This window comes from Pinus tabuliformis, chromosome X (assembly GCF_031772625.1).
Source record: "Pinus tabuliformis cultivar Carrire ecotype Pingquan chromosome X, CPIR1, whole genome shotgun sequence".
NCBI lineage: Eukaryota > Viridiplantae > Streptophyta > Pinopsida > Pinales > Pinaceae > Pinus > Pinus tabuliformis.
The window spans coordinates 1,432,075,664-1,432,095,915 of record NC_142308.1 but is presented as its reverse complement, the minus strand read 5'-3'; positions in this window follow the sequence as shown (position 1 = coordinate 1,432,095,915).

The following is a 20,252-nucleotide window of genomic DNA, read 5'->3' as shown; positions in this document are numbered from 1 at the left end:
ATGAGTTGATGAAGAATATCATGTCTGCTTCTTCAAATGATGAGAAAGTTGTCGTGATTATGGGCGGCGATGAAACGCCGGCCTTTATTACTGTGTCAACCTCCGCGTCTCCAGTTTGAAAACGCCAGCATAGAGTTGGATGTGTGAAAGGTTATAACACAGCGCTTTGACTAATAGAATATCATCATGAACATATATAGATCAGTAATGGCTTGCGCTTATTTCGAAACAGAGAAGTTTATTCCTGTTTTATATATCACCTAACGTGGATGTATGAATCTGAAATTCTTGCCTTCCGTGATGTAAAAATGTTTCATTGTTGTCGTCCATTTTGTATTTGGTGTATTCCTTCGGATATCGATTTGGAATGTATCCTTAGTTGTTGAAATGCACATAGCGGGTTCGCGATTCAGTTGCGTGTGCGAAATATGAATTACCCTCACATTAAAATATATTATAATATTTAAATAGAATGTTATAATATAGAGTAAGTATACCGTAATTAAAAAAATACGATTTCACCTTTCGCCTGAGATATTCTAGTAGTATGGCTACTATGTTCATTGAGGAGAGAGAAAGCATGATTCGAAGGATACGTGGGTTTGGGTATAAGTACACTTACTTTTGGATTATCTTTGGGAACGTGGGAGTCCCCTAAGAAGAAAGGTACATATAGGCGTTTTTGTGTGGGGAATGGATGGCACATGAAGACAGTTCATGGAGTTTAGAAGTAGTGGTTGAAGTTAGGGTGTTTTGAGACATCTTTAATTGGTCTATGTTGGAATCTATGAAAGGGTAGTGATATAGTATGGAAGGGTAGGGCTATAGTGTGACATTTTAGGGAGTTTGGAAGTAGTGGTTGAGGTTATGGTGTTTTGAGATATCTTTAATTAGTCTATGTTGGAATGTATGAAAGGGTAGTGGCATAATATGGAAGGGTTAGTGGTATAGTCGGATGGATTGTAGATGCAAAGAAAGTGATATACTATTTTGGATTGTGAGCATTGATTGGAGAATGTGAGAATATTAGTTAGATATTATTAGAATTATGTTTATATTCAATATTATATATGTACCACAAATGGCTTAGGGCAACCTTTGTGGCTGTGAAGTGGTATCTCCAGCTTGAAAGTGATCTGCACCTAATAGATTAAGAATAATGCCATCTATGACTAATTAAAATATTAAATGGTGTGTTTTATCAAATAAATTTTTTATATAATATATTATATAAAATTTTCTATAATTATTTGTCTTACCAATGTGATTATGTTATTCTAATTATATAAAACTCATGTTATTGTGATTATGATAATGGTATTAGTGTTAGAATTGGTAGCATCACTTGACACAACAGCTAGGTGAGTTACATGTATAGTCCTCCCTTTTCAATAATTTCAACAAAAACATTGTTTTAATTTCTTCAATCTCTAAATCTACATGTATGATAATGATACTCTAACTTTTAGGATTTCCTTTGTTATTTAACTATTTTTAACTCTAGTATTGCTAGACAACTAAATTTTTAAGAAATTTATTGCAAATAACATGAATATTTAAACCTTTATTGAAAATAAAATGAATCTTTAAACCTTGTCCCTACATTAGTTCAATCTATCATGATAATGCCCCTTGTTCCTAAAGTAGTTCAATCTATCTTGATAATGCCCCTTGTAGCAATCTAGTTAGTTTTCTTCCTTGGCTCCTACTCTCAATTCATTACCTTCCCAACTGTCCTCATCACGAGACAACATTTTGTTCCAACACACTGTCAAGACTTTTTGCGCATCTTCTATACCACCTCACTTACCATACATGTCAACAACAGTGTTTCCCTGGAGCATATTAACCTAAAACGCAGATTTGATTAAATGGCCATGTCATTACCTGCCCTATGCAAAGGAACTAAGCTAGTACGTGCCCACACAACATTGGAAAAGGTCAAATCATTCTACTTCTTAGCAAACCATTGCATTTCTTGAAAGAGAAAAAGTGTTTCATTGCCAAACGCGTGCCATGCAAATCTTGTAATTATTGTTGTCCACAAAACATTATTTGGCTCATTCCGCATTCCTAGATTCGGCGTAAATGTAAGAGAGGGTCAAACCTCTCGTTTGGATTTATCTCTTATACCCTGGCATAGAACTGCCTGCTCTAGGCTTTCAAAACTTAAGCTAATATGAAAACTTATTCAAAACAATGCATCTGTCAAGTGCATATACAGGCGGTCGACATTAAAATGGAAACATGCTTCCCACCATTTTGAATGCTCTGAATCCCTTTTCAAGTCTTATTGAATACCTTTTGCAATAGCATTATCAATAACTAGTTTAGGAGCGATCTCACGAACACCTACACGTGCATTGTTGCCATCGCTTAGCAATGAAAGCTTATTGTGGAACTACTTCTCTGCTTCAATTTCATCAAAAACCTTCGCATTTTAGTGAAATGTATTTGTGGTAGATTTTCATTGTCGGACTGTGATTTGGAAAAGAAACGTAATCTCTTCATCGTTAAGTTTCCATAGAAACCTTGCAGTGTTCTTGCCCTGTACCTGTGTAAATGGTATTCAGGTATTAGGTATAACAACTGCTGCAGTAGCCACCCTTTCTTTCCTTTTGCACAACCACTCTATCAAGTAGAGTTGCACGCATTTCGACAGAGGTCTCAACATTAATAATATAACCACGAAATGTTGTGTTCTGATCTGTCAATGATAACATCACTGACAATTAAAGTTGGAAGGGAACATCTACTAACTTCTGGTTTTTTGTTCCACGTGGAGAAGGGAGTGGTCTTTATATTTGTTCTAAAGTTTAAACCCAGATGTATTTCTATTAACATCTACTCTAAGATTGCACCCATATCAAATCAATGATCCATGACCAGTTTTGACACCTTCAACGAGAGTTGCATGAGGAACAAAAAAGAAATCTTGATGGAAATTTGTAGCTCTGTTGACAAGTTTCTTCAGTGTGCGATGCGTTGATATGAATATTGCTTTACAAACCACATCTACAATCCATAAGTTGGTTGGTCAGATCCATGTCATATAGCTACATTATTTTGCTCATAACATTTCTATGTTGAATGAATTACGAAAGAACAATATTTGTCTCAATGATCAAACTGAAAATCCAAATGACAGAATAAAACGCCCTTTCTCGGGCATTTCTTCAAACACTTCTAGCGGTTGTCTACCTTAACATTCTTAGACATGTCACAATATATCGTTCGGAAATAAATTTAACCACGTTATGTACATTGTCTATATTGTCGCATTTTGTATATATATCCAGCTGAACACTCCCGACAAAGACATGAGACTATAATCGACGCCTATATTTCTTCATATAACTTTATACTCGTGAATATGTGCTAATCTGGCCTACGTGGGAAGAATAATGGCAAAGGATTCTATTTCTCGATTCACATCCATCGATCCCATCTATCTACTGCCATACCCCCGAAGTGGGGAATGGAAACGCAGAAGTGAATAATAATTATATGTTGTTTTTTAATTAGTTTTTGAGTATGTAATGGAAAATCTACGGAATAGGATCCATGAATAATGTAATAACATGATAGTTCAGGTGGTTAAGCATGCTTTTACATCACACAATGTGAAGATAAGGGCCTTTTGAGTTGGCCAAAAGGCATGAGTAGTGATAAGATTGGTGATACAAATGCTTAATATTGTCAAATTTTGTACTATTATAAGGTTGCTATTAGATAGGACATGGCAATGGATGTATTGTCTCCAACTCATTGTGCCAATTTGAAATTTAATGCTTAGAAAAACAAACACCCTCCTATGTGCTTCAACCCTCTATACCTGATGATCAAAGGTGATGTTGAAGGAGTGTAGAAGGAACATGTCGTTTACTTGGCCTCTAAGGAAGGTTTTGGGTTCATTAGAAGAAGAAATTATGTAAGGACCTTGGAAGTCAAAGAAGGATGTGTTCTTAGTCTTGGGGAATATATTGTTGTCAACCAAATCCTTGACCTTTCACAATGCACATTGGTATGAAATTTTATTGGCAAGACTGTAGCGATGGACTACATTATGAGATAGATTACCAGTTTCATGTTTAGGGTACTTTATATCTTGGAGCAACTCCCTGTAACCACACTAATCACTTTCAATCATGTTCCCTCCACCCTAATTACTTTTTTCCCCTTTCCATCCACCATAATTACTTTATGATTAAGTAATGTACATGTTTCATTAAGACCTTTTTAAAACATTATTATGGATAGAGATTTGTATTTTATTTCAAAATGATATTCTTTGATTTCTTATTGCTTTGGAATTATGACATATATTTATGATTTAACAAGGTGGTAAATTGAGTAACTCCTCATAAAAAAAAATTATAACAACATTGGATTTAATGAAAAATTATATTACTGAGATGCGGAATTATTTGTCCGCTAAGTCTAATCATTTTACATTTTTATTTTTTATGGAAATTTGGTGATACAAATCCAAGTCAACTTTGTAATCCTAAGCCCCCTCCCGTTGATGCTATTTGTCGGCTCCCGCATGTGATCTTATGGGAATTCCATGACCACGGTTCAGGCTAAGGTCTCGAGCCCCACTCTATCTATGTCGTGGGTTGTATAGTGACAAGTGACCAGGCGTCAAGGCTGACTGCCTGGCTCGTCCTCCAAAAGCATGCACTATTGAAACTTTAAATAGCATCAAGGCCCTTATGCCGTAAGAATCCCCTGCATGGCACAGCGAAAAGGCGATTTCTTAGTTGACAGATGTACTATGTTCGAACCTTACCCATCTTGTCTGATCATCAACCAAATTTTCGCCAACTGTGGGGTGCCACTTTGCTGCCTCTTGTTGGGCCATATGGCACAACCTAATTGGTCCACCACACACAAACATGACCCAATAAAACTACTAAATTTAGAACAATACGAGACTACCACTTGGCAGAAATTCATTGGTTCATAACTACATAATGGGCCTGGTGATGTCAGTAGTATGGTGGCCCTGTCAGCAAACCAGTTAAGTTTTTATTTATTGGGCCAAATGATTGTAACACGATAACTTGAGAATACGATGTCAGATTGAGGTTAAATGAACGTCGTTGGATTTAGAACAATAACACTTCGACTTGACGTGGTTTTGAACATTATGGGAGCTTTCATTTTTGAGCTAAAAATTGATCATCAGATCAATGATGACAATCAAAAGCCAAATTGGCAATTTATCAATTGCAAGGTAAATCCACCATATGGTGGGAAGAAGTTAAAATTGTTTGAGGAATTCACAAATAGGATGTAACTTGGGACAACTTTTAGAAGAATTTTAGGGATAAATACCTAACTGAACCATTCCATGATGACAAAGCAAAGGAATTTCATGATTTAAAGTTGGGACAATAGTCTATGCATGAATTTATAACCAAGTTTACTTTTCTTTTAAGATATGTCCCCTATATTTGTGAGAAGAAATATAAAGTACAACCTTTCATCAACAACACAACTTTCATGAAAGAGAGGTTAGAACTTTATAATCTAAGGTCAATGGATGAAGCCATTCGGAAAGCCCGAATTTGCTACACAACAAATAAAGCAGAAAGGGGAGAGTGATAAGGGCTAGTTAAACAAAAAGGGGCAATTTTTTTTTCAAAACACCAAGAATGAAAAAAACTAGTGGAGTTAATATTGCACATAGGAAATAGTTGAATGGACCTCAGAGTAAGAATCAACAAAAGTTCAGATTTCAAACTGAATCGAGGAAATTTGAGGCATCTAATACACTAGAGCCTAGACAATCAGAGAAACCCCCTTTGTAAAACGACCTCTACCAATCCCACTACTAAAAAAATTACCCTCATCATACTTGAGAAGGAGGAGTTGCTAACATTGAAAAATCGTGTACAGTTGGTGAGGTGGCAATAAACATACCAAGGATTAATGCCACTTTGGAGGACCATCAGGTTTATATTCAACCTACGATGGTGGAGTTTGGAGGTAAAACAGTTAACCATTATGTGTTATCTTAATAGAACTAGTTGCAAGGGTGAGTTATATCATTATGAAAATAATTGAATTGTATCATTTGTGCTAAATTTAAAAATTCAAGGCTAGTATAACTAGCCATTAGGGCTAAGAGAAGGGTGACAACTAAGGTAGAAGGTTGTCCTGTTGAAATAGTTGGAAAACATATTAAGGAAAACTTAAATATATTACCTTTAGGGTCATATGATATGCTAATGGATATAAACCAGTTGGAAAGGCCATTGGAACTTAGTAAATTGCAAGGAAAAGACCATAAATTTTCTTTCTTATGATTGTATTAGACGAGAAATTTAGGGTATTAAGAGAGATATTAAGTTATGCTCCATCAAATCCAACTAATTAGGAAAGTGCACCAGGAAAGGTTGTGAAATATACGCTATGCAAACGGGCTACACTACCTCCATGGATAAGAAAGCCACCTTGGAAAACATACAAGTCATCCAAGGCTTTTTTAATGTCTTCTCAGGAGAGATTTTCAGGCGCCTCCTAAGGGATATTGAATTCACTATAGAATTAATTCCTTGAGCAACCCCAGTGTCAAAATATCCATAGAAATGACCATACCTGAACTAATAGAACTCAAAATGTAGTTGCAAGAGTTGTTGGACAAAGGGTACATTCACCTAAGTGTGTGCCCTTGGTGAGTTCCATTGTTTTTCATGAGAAATAAGGATGACACTCTTCACTTGTGTATTGGTTATAGAGAATTGAATAAACTAATTATCGAGAACAAGTACTCATTTCAAAGAATTTATGACTTGTTCGATCAAGTTTAGGGTGCTATCATATTTTCTAAAACTAATTTACAATTAGGGTATCAATAGAAAAGAATAAAAGAGGAAGGAATCTACAAAACAACATTAAGGACTCGCTACAGTCACTACAAATTCATTGTTCTACCATTCGTGCACACTAATGCTCCAACAATGTTTATGAGCCTAATGTATGGTATTTTCCATCCTTATTTGCACATGTTTGTTCTAATTTTCATTAACGATATTCAGATTTACTCAATAAATATAGAAGAACATAAGGAGTATCTCTAGATAGTATTGCAAACATCAAGAGAAAAACCAAATTTACGCTAAATACAACAAATATGATTTTTATCAAGATAAAATTCAATACAAAGGGCACATCATTTCCTCTTAAAGTATAGTTGTATACCTTGAGAAAATAAAAGCTATGATGGAATGGAATACCCCCAAAAACGTTGTAGATATTTGTTCTTCTATGAGTCTCGCTTGGTATTACCACAATTTCATAGAGGGGTTTTCTAGAATTGTTCACGCTATAATTTCTTGGCAGAAGAAGGGAAGAGCTTTCAAGTGGACAATAGAGTGTCAAGACATTTTTTTATCAATTGAAACACTTACTAATTACAACTCCAGTGCTATAACTTACGGATCGAAAAAAAGGAATTGACAAACTACAAGGATGCCTACTAGGAGGGTGTAGGGGAAGTTCTAATGCAAGAAGGTAGAGTAATCAGTTATGAATCACATATGTTAAAATACCAGGAGCAGAAGTATTTTGCTTACAATTTGAAATTAACTCTGGTAGTTCACACTTTAAAGGTGACATTATTAGGAAAAAGGTTTCTTTGAATGACGCAACACACTAGTTTGACAAGTTTCTTTTAGCATCCTAATTTAAATTCTTGCTAAGGAACATGGACTATTTTTTTAATAAAATTGAACTTTTACATAAGGCATCTTAAAGGGAAGGAGAACCATGTAGTTGATGCGCTAATTAAGAAATTGCATTGTGTATATGAAGTTTCTTATAATCAAGTGACATTCAACTTTTCTAAACAAATCAAAGAAGCTACTCTAAAGGATTGAGAATATGGATATTTATGGAAGCAAACTAAACAATCAGAGAACCCTAGGAAACAAATTAAATACGGTAATAACAATGATGAATTGATGAAGTTTAGAAGGAGAATATATGTTCCTAATCAACTATCAATTAACCAATTTATGTTAAATTAATTCCACTAAAGTCCTTATGTTGCCCATCCTACATATCAAAAACTACTTTATGTAAATAAAAAGTATTATTTTATGCTTAGGATGAGGAGTGATATTGTTATGTATTTAGCTAAATACATGGAGTGTCAGTAATTCGATGTTGAACACCAACAACCTTCTAGTTTGCTCCACCCACTACCCATTCTTGAATGGAAATGGGACATGATTACATTAGATTTTATAACTCGCTTACCTAGATACAAGAAGCAAAAGTATTCCATCATGGAAGTTGTGGATAAATTCAGCATAGCAGCTCATTTCATCTTCGTCAAATCCACATAGAAAATTTCCCAAATTGTAGATATATTTATGAGATATATATTATGATTACATGGTATCCCAAGAGTGATAATTTTCGATAGGGACATGAAGTTTACCTCAGCATTTTGGAAGGTCGTCTTTACTGGATTGGGTACTTAAATGCAATTATGTATTGCATACCAAACACAAATAGATGGACAGACTGAACAAGTGAATCATGTTCTAGAGGACATGCTTAGATTGTATGTAATGCAACAACCAACTAAATGGGAAGAATATTTTCATTTAGTGGAGTTTGTTTATAATAACAACTACCATGAATCATTGAAAATGAGCCCTTTTGAGGTACTATATGGTAAAAGATGTAGAACACACTACTACATAAAGGGGGGTTTTAAGACAATATTTGTGACAATTTTTATGTAAATTGTCTTAACTTGACACAAAAAAAAAACTTGTGTATTGTCTTAAATATTACCTTTAAGTGTGTGTCTAAGAAAATATTGTCTTAAAGATTATTGTCTTAAAGATTATCGTCTTAAAAATTATTGCCTTAAAAAATGTTGCCTTAAAGATTATTGTCTTAAAAAGTTGTCTCTATAAAGAAAATATATAAGAAAATCATTATTTTCTCTTAGGAGACAATATAAAACAATGAATCCTAAAATATCTCACCATTGAAATAAATCGATATAAAAAACATCTAATTAAAAATAAACTACAAAACCATTGATTAATTCATGTTAGTGCACAGGGGGATCGAGCCACCGACCTCCTGCTTGTAAGGCATGTGCTCTTCCATTGAGCTAGCACACTTTAAAGAATTACATGAAGTGTTATGGAAATCTTGAAAACTACAGTTATAGCCATTTATTTACATAAAATAAAAAGAACAAGAAAAAAAAGAATAAAACTAAAAAAAAAAAAAAAACTGACACATGATGTATAATCTTTATAAAAACTATAATCACGTAGACCATATTTTTAACTTAGTAAAACTAGAAATTTCCCCAAAAGGTGCAAAGAGAGGTGGATTATACCTCTAGAAAAAAAATTCAAAATCTTCTATTAGTATAGAGTTAAATGTTCATGTATACAGGCTATCTTGCTATAGTGGCATATCCTTGTGTTGGGATTTCATTCCATGTACTTATTGTTCTTCATCTTCTTCTCCACACATTTATGTGTCTATTATTGTGTATATGAACCCATATAAAATTCTATAACAAAATGTCTTGATTTGCAAACGTAAAACAAACGGAATTATGATTTGTGAATCCACAATCTGCGATTGAGTCATTATCAAAGCAAAAGAAATGAATTGGAGTGGATATATTCTCTTGCGCCTTTACAATCAGTTCTCCCTACTTAAAAGTTAATAGACCTGGAGTATGTTCTTCCTTTGAATTTTAAGATGGATAGATTCATGGCTCCATCCTAGCTCCACAATTATTCGGGGTCCTCTAAGGATTGTTTATGACAATGAAGAGTACTGATGACTGAGATCATGTGCTGAAAATGTCATCTATGTTGCTACTAAATGAAAAGATATATCATGATAATGAAAAAAACAACAACAAGTTTATTATTAAACAAGTGTACATTGACTATAAAAAAAAGAATATGACATAATGGAAGACAAGCTACTCTTCAGTAGCTAGTGCCAAGAAACCATGGCGCACACTCAACAAAATAGATAAGCATAACATGTGAAAAGTTGCAAACTATGAACTATAAAGCAAAAGGTCAAAGAACTGCTTACCACAACTGCTCTAGTAGGATCTATCCAACAATATACAATATAGAGTACTTGCAAGAATAGTAGCAATTAGACCAATTGTTTTGGTGATCACATCAAAGAAATGATCTTCAACATATGCCTTCACAATCTCATTAGTAAAACTTTGATAATACATTATGAGGAACAACATCACGAAAGCAACTGAAACTATAATTCCAACCACCCAATGCCATTCGTCACCATCCAAATATAAACCATCCTCCTGTGGAAGTTTCGAAAACGAGTTGAAAAAAGTTAATTCCTTGTATACAAATTGGAAAAATAGTTTGCCTCTCAAAATACAATACACAAAATTCTGACCATAAAATCCATGATAGAGAAATTAACAGTATGATATGAAGCATGGAGAAGCAAATCCATGGCTAATATGAGCTCAGTATTAGGGTAACTTTTAAGACAAGGAGTAGGATTATAAGTACACAAAAAAACAACAAGAGTATGTAAAATGATTTATTAAAAACAAAATTGTAAGACTTAGCATACAAGTAGGTCCTGAGAAAGGTGCATGGGTTTTTGGTCTTTGGGTGATGCAAGCCCATGCTTCCTTTGAATCTATATTCATAAGACTAGCATTTGTAAATAAATGGGTACTTGCAAGAGTTGATGTCAAGGTACGAGGGTTTCTACAATGGCCATACAAGAAAACAAGTCAGAAAGCTTTTAATCTATATTTGAAAAATAGAATGCAATTTTGCGAGAAATCAGAGAATATCTAAAACCATAAATGCAGGCTTTGCAAACTTTGTTTTCCCGTGAGGTATTATAGAAACTTGAAATGTAAAAAGAAAATCTCCAAATAACTATTCTAATTTGGAATTCATAATGCAAAATTCATAGTATATTACAGCACACTCAGGCTCACCAAACCTCTCTCGTAGTGAAACAACAGCATGTTTGACCTACAAAATCAAGAGCATATAAATTCTATTAATATCTAAAATGGAACCCCCAAAGATCCTTGTTCATCATAAAGGAGGTTATTATTTAATACAATTCATACATTGTACAAGTAGAAAGATAACACAATACAGAAGCAATGAAGAAAAAGGATGAAGCCTAATCAACAAATAAAACTATGCTTTGGTAGCTTTTGTTGTCATTCGAGTGAGGCAAGGAGGAGTAGATTTGAGTAAAAGAGTGAAATGTCTCAGTTGAACGAAGCACCCTTTTGACCCAAGGAAGATCTATAAGTAAGAGGAAACTCATACTCCCTCTGGGCATCAATATAGCTTGCATATCTGAGGCAGAAAACTCTCTTATATGTGGGAGACAACTTGTATAACTAAGGCAGGTAGCTCACATATCTAAAGCATGGTATCTCATATATCTGAGGCAGAGAACTCACACACCGGGGCAATGAAGTCTGAGGTAGCCAATGAAGGAAATGCTCAGACAACAAAAATCAGATGTCTGAGGCAGTGAAGATGGGTAACTTTGAGACAATGAATTCTGAGATCTAAAGTAGCTGGTGGAGGGAATATTCCAAGCTATGAAGTCTCATCTATGAGGGCTAGGTGGGCAACATTTGAGGCAAGAACAAAGTATGTTTAACCTAGTTGTTGACTTAGATGTATCTCTGTTGAATTGAAGAATTCTCTATTGAAAATATTGCTAGATTTTTCCCCGTGTGGGTTTTCCCACAGTAAATGTTTGTGTTCCTCGTGTGGTTGTCTCTTTATGGTCCTAGTGTCTTATTTGTTATATGATTGATGCCTTCTATGTAATTTTCTTAATGATGAAATCATGAATAAGAATGTGAAAAAGAATTAAATCATCAAAAGAAATTATCAATATAGAAGACTCTTATAAAATCAAGAGCTATCACATTGCACGTGAGAAGGAACTAATAATGAGGTTGTTATCCCTCCGAAGTCCTTCCACTCTGCTATAATCTGGAATATTAGGGAATTTGCAGCTATAACTACAAATTTGATATGGCACATGTTATGGCTTGTTGATTCATGAGTTGCATGTTATAATGTGAAAACTGGATGGGTTGTTCATTTATTAAAAGGCTCACTACCTAATCCTCTTTGCTTATAATATCACGCTATAGTTTTCCTTCATCATTCTGGCTACATTTTCATAATGTCGATGGTGCATCTTACAGAAGGGCCCTCATGTACTCTCAACAACCTAAAGGATCTACTTGGACTAGTCATGATACATCAATGTATGGCTTGACTACAAATTTTCCATTATAAATTCAAACCCTCTTTGTTTTTATTACATGACTTCATAACCCCTGGTTTAGCCTCTACTAGAAAAGCATCTTCAGGAATTGGAGAGATGCCAATAAATAAAGACCACCCTCCAAGCATCTGCCTGCTTCCTACTATAATTCCAGAGGGTAAGAGGGGGTAGTGATAGGGTCAGGGAGGGATAGGAAGCTCTAGATATGTTTGATAAAGTAGAAATACTGCATCACCAAGTACCCTATGTCTTTTCTATCTTGATATAATTCCAATCTGAATTTCGTTTGAAATTTCAAGTTTCCTACTAATTTCATAAACTTCCAGCATGTTTAGGATAGAGTTATTTGTTACTTCCTTTTGTAATTCCAGAGGGTAAGGAGGGGTAGTGATAGGGCCAGGGAGGGACAGGCAACTCAGAATATGGTAGTCAGAGCATAAATACTACATCATCGAGCACCTTGTGTCTTTTCTATCTTGATTTATTAAAATATAATTCCAATCTTAATTTCATTTGAAATTTCAAGTTTCCTACTAATTTTATAAATTTCTAGCATGTTTAGGATACAGTTCTCTGTTGTGGCCCATTCATAAGAGAGTTCTTGAGAAGCAACATTTATAAATAATTCAATTGTTCCATAGCTTAAAACTCTTACTTACCAATATTTTTTCATTGCATATTGTGACAAACAAAGAAAGTGAAGGCAAAGATGAAATTTTTTAACAAATCCCCACCTCCATAAAAAAGTTGTTCCACCTAAATTTAAGGACTGTTTAAAACTGATATTCTAGCTTTGAAACAAAACATGCTAATTTATTTGCAAACAATATATCGTAAATTACTTCAAAATATCAAGGCAAATATTTCATGTAAAAAATTTATGCTAGTACCATGCTAAATTTGTCAAAATCATATAATGACATCTAAGACAAGTCAATTATGAGTTCTAAAATCGTTTCCTTCGGAATTTATTATCGTATTCCTCTGTTGTCAAATAAATTTTCACTTCCTATCCTCTACAATCAGGAGTAGTTTTAGTTATGACACAATGTTCATCTGCTAGACCTAATCCTATCATAACATGTATCCATATATTTTGTTACATCACATCCATTCTTGAAGATTGGCATACACAACAAAATGCACAGGCACAAATTAATCTACCTTGAACAAAACTCGATGCAAGACTTATCTTTGTGCACTTGCATGTGATCACCATCAAGCTTGCACTTAGCAGTAATTTTTTTTCCATTCATCTAAAACATGGGACAAAATTATCAAAATGCCTAAAAATCCAATATATAGTGTAACAATGTTAAAATGAACAATTTATACATTATAATTTTTTATAAACGCGGTTTGTATTTGGGTAATAGAAAATGAACATTCTTTACGTAAATGGTGCATACAAAAGGCCTCATTTCCAATGGGGAAGGTAGAAATATCCATAGTAAGATTACTATCTGGAGTGACCACTGAAGCAATATTACTCTTCGATACCAACTTTCAAGTTATGCCTTTCCGAAAAATGGGAAAAAGATCAATTATCTTTCTAGAAGAAGCTGGGATGTTGTTTCCAGCAGAAGTATTCAATTAGACACTTCAAATGGCAACTTCAATGTGATTCCATTCTAAATGTGGATCACAAGGTGAGGATCAGAAGATAACATTGCTAATCCACATAGGCGTTAAAAACTACCCTATGTAGTTCCCTATACAGATAAACATACACTTGAATTTGAGAGCAAATTTGAGTCCATGATGTAATCTTCTTAGTTAAGGACTAGTTTCAAGGATGCTAGGATTGTCCACATTTGATGTTTCATAGACTAGTTTGTCTTGTACATGCTAGTCAATCTAGTATTGGCATCCTCTCATTGAATTTGTAATGCACAACCATAGATGTAACAACACATTGTGTGTGTATTCGATATCTATTCCTTGGGAGATGACATATGTTTTTGGTCCTGAAGGCATGCCCCCTAAGACTTCTGGAAAATCACGGCTTATTGCCAAGTTGCTTTTATTTTCATCAAAGGAAGAATGGTTTTCCTTTCCAATTTATGTTATATCACTCTAACTGACTGCACAATAAAACACTTAGTAAACATTATACACGTACAACAAAATTAGTAAATATTATTATGTATCTCTACATGAAAATTACAGAGACAAATCAATCCAAATGTCATAACAGTATTAATAGATATAATCACACTAGCCATAAATAGGAAATAGGAAATAGTAGCATTATACAACAAAAAATTGCTACAATATTGGCTAAACTAAGCAATAAAGGTTTATGCCTTACAAATTCCCTAGTAGTGTCAATAGAATTCATTCATTTCGAGTGCTGACAGTTGACCGACTTGCCTACCACAAGATCCTGATGAAGCTTTGACAAGACAATATATTAACTCGAGAACAAAATAAAATAAGATTGCAATTAATATGATAACAAACAACATGTATTGTTTAAAATAGAAGGAAAACCTTTAAATGGAGCCAGAGAAAGCAAAAATAATGAAAATGGTTGACATCCACCAGAACTTAAATGACTGAATGAAAGACATATTTATTAGTTTTGGTGGGTCAAAATAAGTGTTGATAGGTATCATTCATATCAAAGATCAACGGAAGATCCAAAAAAAACCTAGTGTAGATATTGAACAAAATGACTATGTGGATGTAAGAAGACATTTTCTAAATCTAAACAAGTAGTCGTCATGTCCTAAGCATCCCGGTGAATCTCATCAAGAATAGGGTTTTTTCCCAACCCAATCCTGAGATATGCAAATATGGATTTTGAATAAGAGATTGGCTAGAAAAGAATATATTAATACAAAGCAAAGACCATAACCTGATGAAATAAACACCATCTCTGCAACTTGATTCGTAAAGAGTAAAATGCAGTAATTGTTACGTAATCCAGGTCTGTTCTAGAGAGACTACGGATGGAGGATTAGGTAGCCCTTCTACATCTTCGTGACTAAGGATCTTTCATCCTTTTGGTATGGCTAGACACTCCACTGATGTTGCCCCTCACTTGGACAAAGAATGGATGGCCAAGGATCCTATGGCTTACTGGTTGACAAGGTACCACTCCACCTGAAAATAGCATTCTTATAAACACAAAATTTGGAGATAGTTTCTACTCCTACAAGGGTCGGTTGTCAATAGGTTGGGGATGGATTTTTCTTGTGCTTTGTGTAGTGAGGACGAAATGGAAGTTGCAAAAGTATTAATTTTGGATGTGTTATCAAGTTGATTTTGATTTCTACATCCCTACCCTGCTTTTGTGAAAAGGTCCTCTTATTGGTGAGACTTGGATTGTTATGTCCTTTCTTCTGAAGAATCATTGTAAAGTTATTATTTAGGACCCCTCTCCTTCTATCCTAGGGGATTTTAGAAGCTTTAAACATGGGTTGGCTATTTTTATGATAGTCAAACTTTGTCCATGTCATGATGTTGAGTCTCTCTCTTTGTGTGCGAGCTCATATTATTCATGTGGTGTAATTTTTTTTGCTTCATGATGTTTTAAGTAAAATATATGCAACATTTCAAGGAAAAAACATTGGAGATTAATATGGGTTGATGATTATATTGTGTTGAGAATGTGTGTACATTGTGTTGCTCTTTAGGAAACTCCCCTAGAGACACACTCAGATAGGTGTGATTTGTTGTTTCTTTGACAAGAATTTCGCTTATTAGTGTGGACCTAGTATTTTCCATTCATTAGTTACATTCATGTGCTCATCAGTCATTCACATGTTGTAACACCTCCCATTTTCAAGAACTTGAATTGTTATGTAAGAACTACAAAAAAAACATACGCTAGTAGGTGATAATCATGATTATGTGAGTTTTTATATTTTATTAATACAGTTATTGTCGAGCAATAAAAAGGGTCTTTTTCACCTCTATTTACCCTACATTAATTATCAATCCAGGTATGATTTGTTATCTCAAAAAGTGTACTCAGTCTGAGGCGATCACTTGTCAAAAGAAATAGTGCTATAGTGATTTTACAAGACTAAATAAATATTGGAGACAAACTCTTAATGTAATGTCACGAAATGGAAATGCTTTGTAACTAAATCATTCATTTAAGTAACTGCAACACTTCATCAGTCAAGGGTGCAGTAATGATAACTCTTCCCTTTGTAAACTAATGCAAATGAAAAGCAGTCAAAGAGAAGGTCTCCAATCTGGGAACCAGATGAAAATGGTCAATGTTCACTACAATTGCAAATCGTTCTGTTTACACCAAAGCAAGTACTTGAAATTATAATTCAATTGATAGAAAAGGGAACAAGAACTAATCTATTGAAAATATTGAACAAAAAGCTTTAACTTACGGAAATGAATTAAACAACAATCATAATCTAAAGGAATTAAGCAGCAATCTTTAACTTAGAAATGGTTGGAAGAACAAACCAAGAATGGAACAACAAACTAAAGTAATTCTATGAAATGTTGAACAACAATCGAATCGAAGGTAAACACACGAAAAACTAAATAAAATGTTAACACACATCGAAGTTATAATGATGGAAACAGTAATCTGAGTCTTTAGCATAATAAATATTAACCACTGTGATAAAGAAACAACAATTGCGGTTATAATGGAATGAAAATCCAAATGAACGACAATCACACTTAGAGGTAAACCATAGCTAAATAAAAAATAATACTGATATGTAAATGCATAGCACCGTAACTCCGTAAATGAACAGTAATGTTAATATATAAAGGAACATCAATGTTATAAAGTATTGCCAATCTGTAAGGGAACAACAATGCGATACAATTTCAGAATGGTTAGCATAACATTTTAGTTGCAGAAGATAACCTTACTTTTCAAACGTGAATGAAATATGATAGAGCCAGTATGCGAAATGATAAGGAATAATAAATTACTGAATGAAGTAAGTAAAAGAAGTCAAACCACACAGAACTTGGAATTGGAAAATAATGGTATAGGAAGCAATTGATCCACTAGGTCTGAGCCCTTAGCCTCCAGGGCCGCAGAGCTATGGTTACTCTAGAATCAAAGACGGAACAACAACACAGTTTATATATTAATCATGCAAATAAAGTTACAGTAATCACTCTTTAAAGAGAGACGATGATCAAAGTTGGGTTTACAACAGTAGATTCTATAAAACAACAATAGTCCACCCCTTGGGTTAGCAACATTGTCGCCTTTTATAACGGCCAAGCGAAATATCAAAGATACAGATATTCTTAAGGTAGAGGGGATTCGCCATATCGTTGTCCTTGAGTTATCTCTTCGTCCTCTTGCACTGATTTGGTATTTCTTCTTCCTTTTCTTGGTTTATGCGCTCTGATCTGGATTTCCTTGTCTGGATGTGGTTCACTGTCAAAGGGACAATAGATGGTTTCGCCTTTTCTTTTCCTTTGAAATGGCGATCTTCCATTTTTTTCATTTTTTTCATAGAAAAAGGTAATAATTAGTTATTCCATGTTACTCATAAATCTCTTAAACTTTATCATAATCCTTCATCATATGCTCATTTCATAATGTAAAGAAGTTATGAATTAAAGGAAAAGATAACGAAATAAGTGTCAGTAACATACCTTTTCTAATGCTCAATAGTTATTAATGTTGTGATCTTAAGTTTGGAAAAATCATGGACTGACCCCAAAAAAGAGGATTGAAACTTTCCATAATCTCAGAATGATCAAATTTGTCATGATTTTTCCTGAACCATTCGGAGATAAATACTGGTAATAAAAGTGCCGCAAGTGGAAATGAAGGTTTTTAGCTTTAAGGAAAAAAATCGAAAAAGCCTAGGCTAAGGGGAAACAAAACCCCTAAAGGAAGGACGTTGCCCAGGAGAAATATGTGGACATGATAATGATAAATAAGAATTATCAAGGTAGAGTAGAGGTCACTCATGCCCGAAAAGTTGTCGTAGCTCCGGGGCAATCAGAGGATCCATGGTTGGGAGGTCAGATGTAGTCAGCCATTAATTTTCCGAACTTAAGTATTGTGGTCAGAAAATTATTAACTATGCCTGGATGGTTTTATAGTAGATGTATGTTATTTATAATGGATGCTAGTAGAAGGTAATCTATGTATTTGTAGGTGCTTAGTGATAATATTTCAGATTTCCAGGGTACGGTAAATATTACAACATTGCATGTATGTAAATAATGTAGAGTTGCATGTATTTAAATATTATAAAGATGCATGTATGGAAATATTATGGAGTTGCATGTACGTAAACATTACAGAGTTGCATGTATGAAAATATTACAGAGTTGCATGTATGAGAATATTATAGAGTTGCATTTATGTCCATAATATAGTGGTTCATGTTAATATGGTAGAGTTATATGTTAAGCTAATATTTCAGATCTACATGTTATGGTCATATAATTCATAGTTGTAGTGTGATTATTGGATTTATTAGATGTACGCATGAGAAATAATTTAAATGTATGAAATATTATTATTCACAGCATGAAATATGTTTTTTTTGTATGAATGCTCAATACAGATTAGATATTCATCGGACCATTGCTTTACTTCCTAGCTACAGAATGGAACTTGGTCCTAGACTAGAGACACATTTAAGAGGTTAACTATTTAATAGGTTAAATAATTAGTGTGTCTATCTAACCTTACGATTTTTTTTAAGACCCAGAGCTATGTAATAAAACTTACAACCCATATAAGGGTTACTAAAGATAGGCATCCTATTCTAAATTGAAACGGGAAGATTAGAGCTAGCATAGTAACAAGAATGGTACACGAACGAGCAAGTAGGGGATTGAATGGGAGATGCATTCCTGAAATGGATTTTTTTTTAAGTGGAATGGCTCAAGCATCATTCTGTATATGCATGCAAAAGTTAAGGATGAGTGGATGGAGAGTAGTAGACTACTTAAGAAAATGTGAATAGTCTAATACCTACCACCATAACCTTTAAATTGTAGAGATAAACTAAAAAGTAATACAACAAAGAGTTAATTGAAATTATGGAACCAGAGACAAAATACATTTCATCCTTGGCATGCATACAATAATTCAATGATATGTACAAGAGAAAATAAAATACATATGCAGATAAATAAAGGGAGTCTAAACTTTTATGAAATCTGAAACAACATTCTTTAAGTACTAGAATATTAAGTTAAGTGTTCATATTCAATAAGAGCAATTCATTGTAATTGTTTAATGAGAACCTTACACAATATATCATAGTCTGGATCAATCTCATGACAAAGAAATTACAGAGATATACTGGATTAACTGTGACGGCAGTCGATGGTGCTTTTTACATTCGGCATAGTTGTCATCCATTAAAGAAAAAAATGAAAGAAAATCACACATTAGTATGAAAAATGATGGATTGACCACTGAAAATCCAAACCCAGTAACTAGGGTCACAAGATTAGTTACGGGTTAGAGAATGGCCATCAACCAGTTTCTGAAATCAAGAGTCCATGGTATAAACCCCCAATAACCAGCTTTACAACTAGGTGAATTTAGAAGCCTAACGGACTTCTCTGGATCAGAATCCACACCAACCTCGGAGGTAGCAAAACTGATGGAAGGCGGAAAAATTTCAAACAACGGAATCCATTTTTGGGTGGAAATCACCAACTTTTTCAAAAGAAAACCATCATGAGTTAGACATTGAAATCCACTGTGTATGTGGTTTAGATCTGTCAATTTGGGTATACCTAGAATAAAATCAAAACACCCGTATTAGCAGAATATTCGAAGCACAATAAAAATAGGAAGAGTTGGTCTAGCTATTTACCCTAGCAACCCTGTTCTGAGAGAAAAACCAATGCGAAAAGGGGCTTTCCTATGAAAACACATAACTTAGCTCCTCTCCTCAACTTGTGTGAGGGAAACAATAAGAAAGAGAGTTAGAATGATAGGG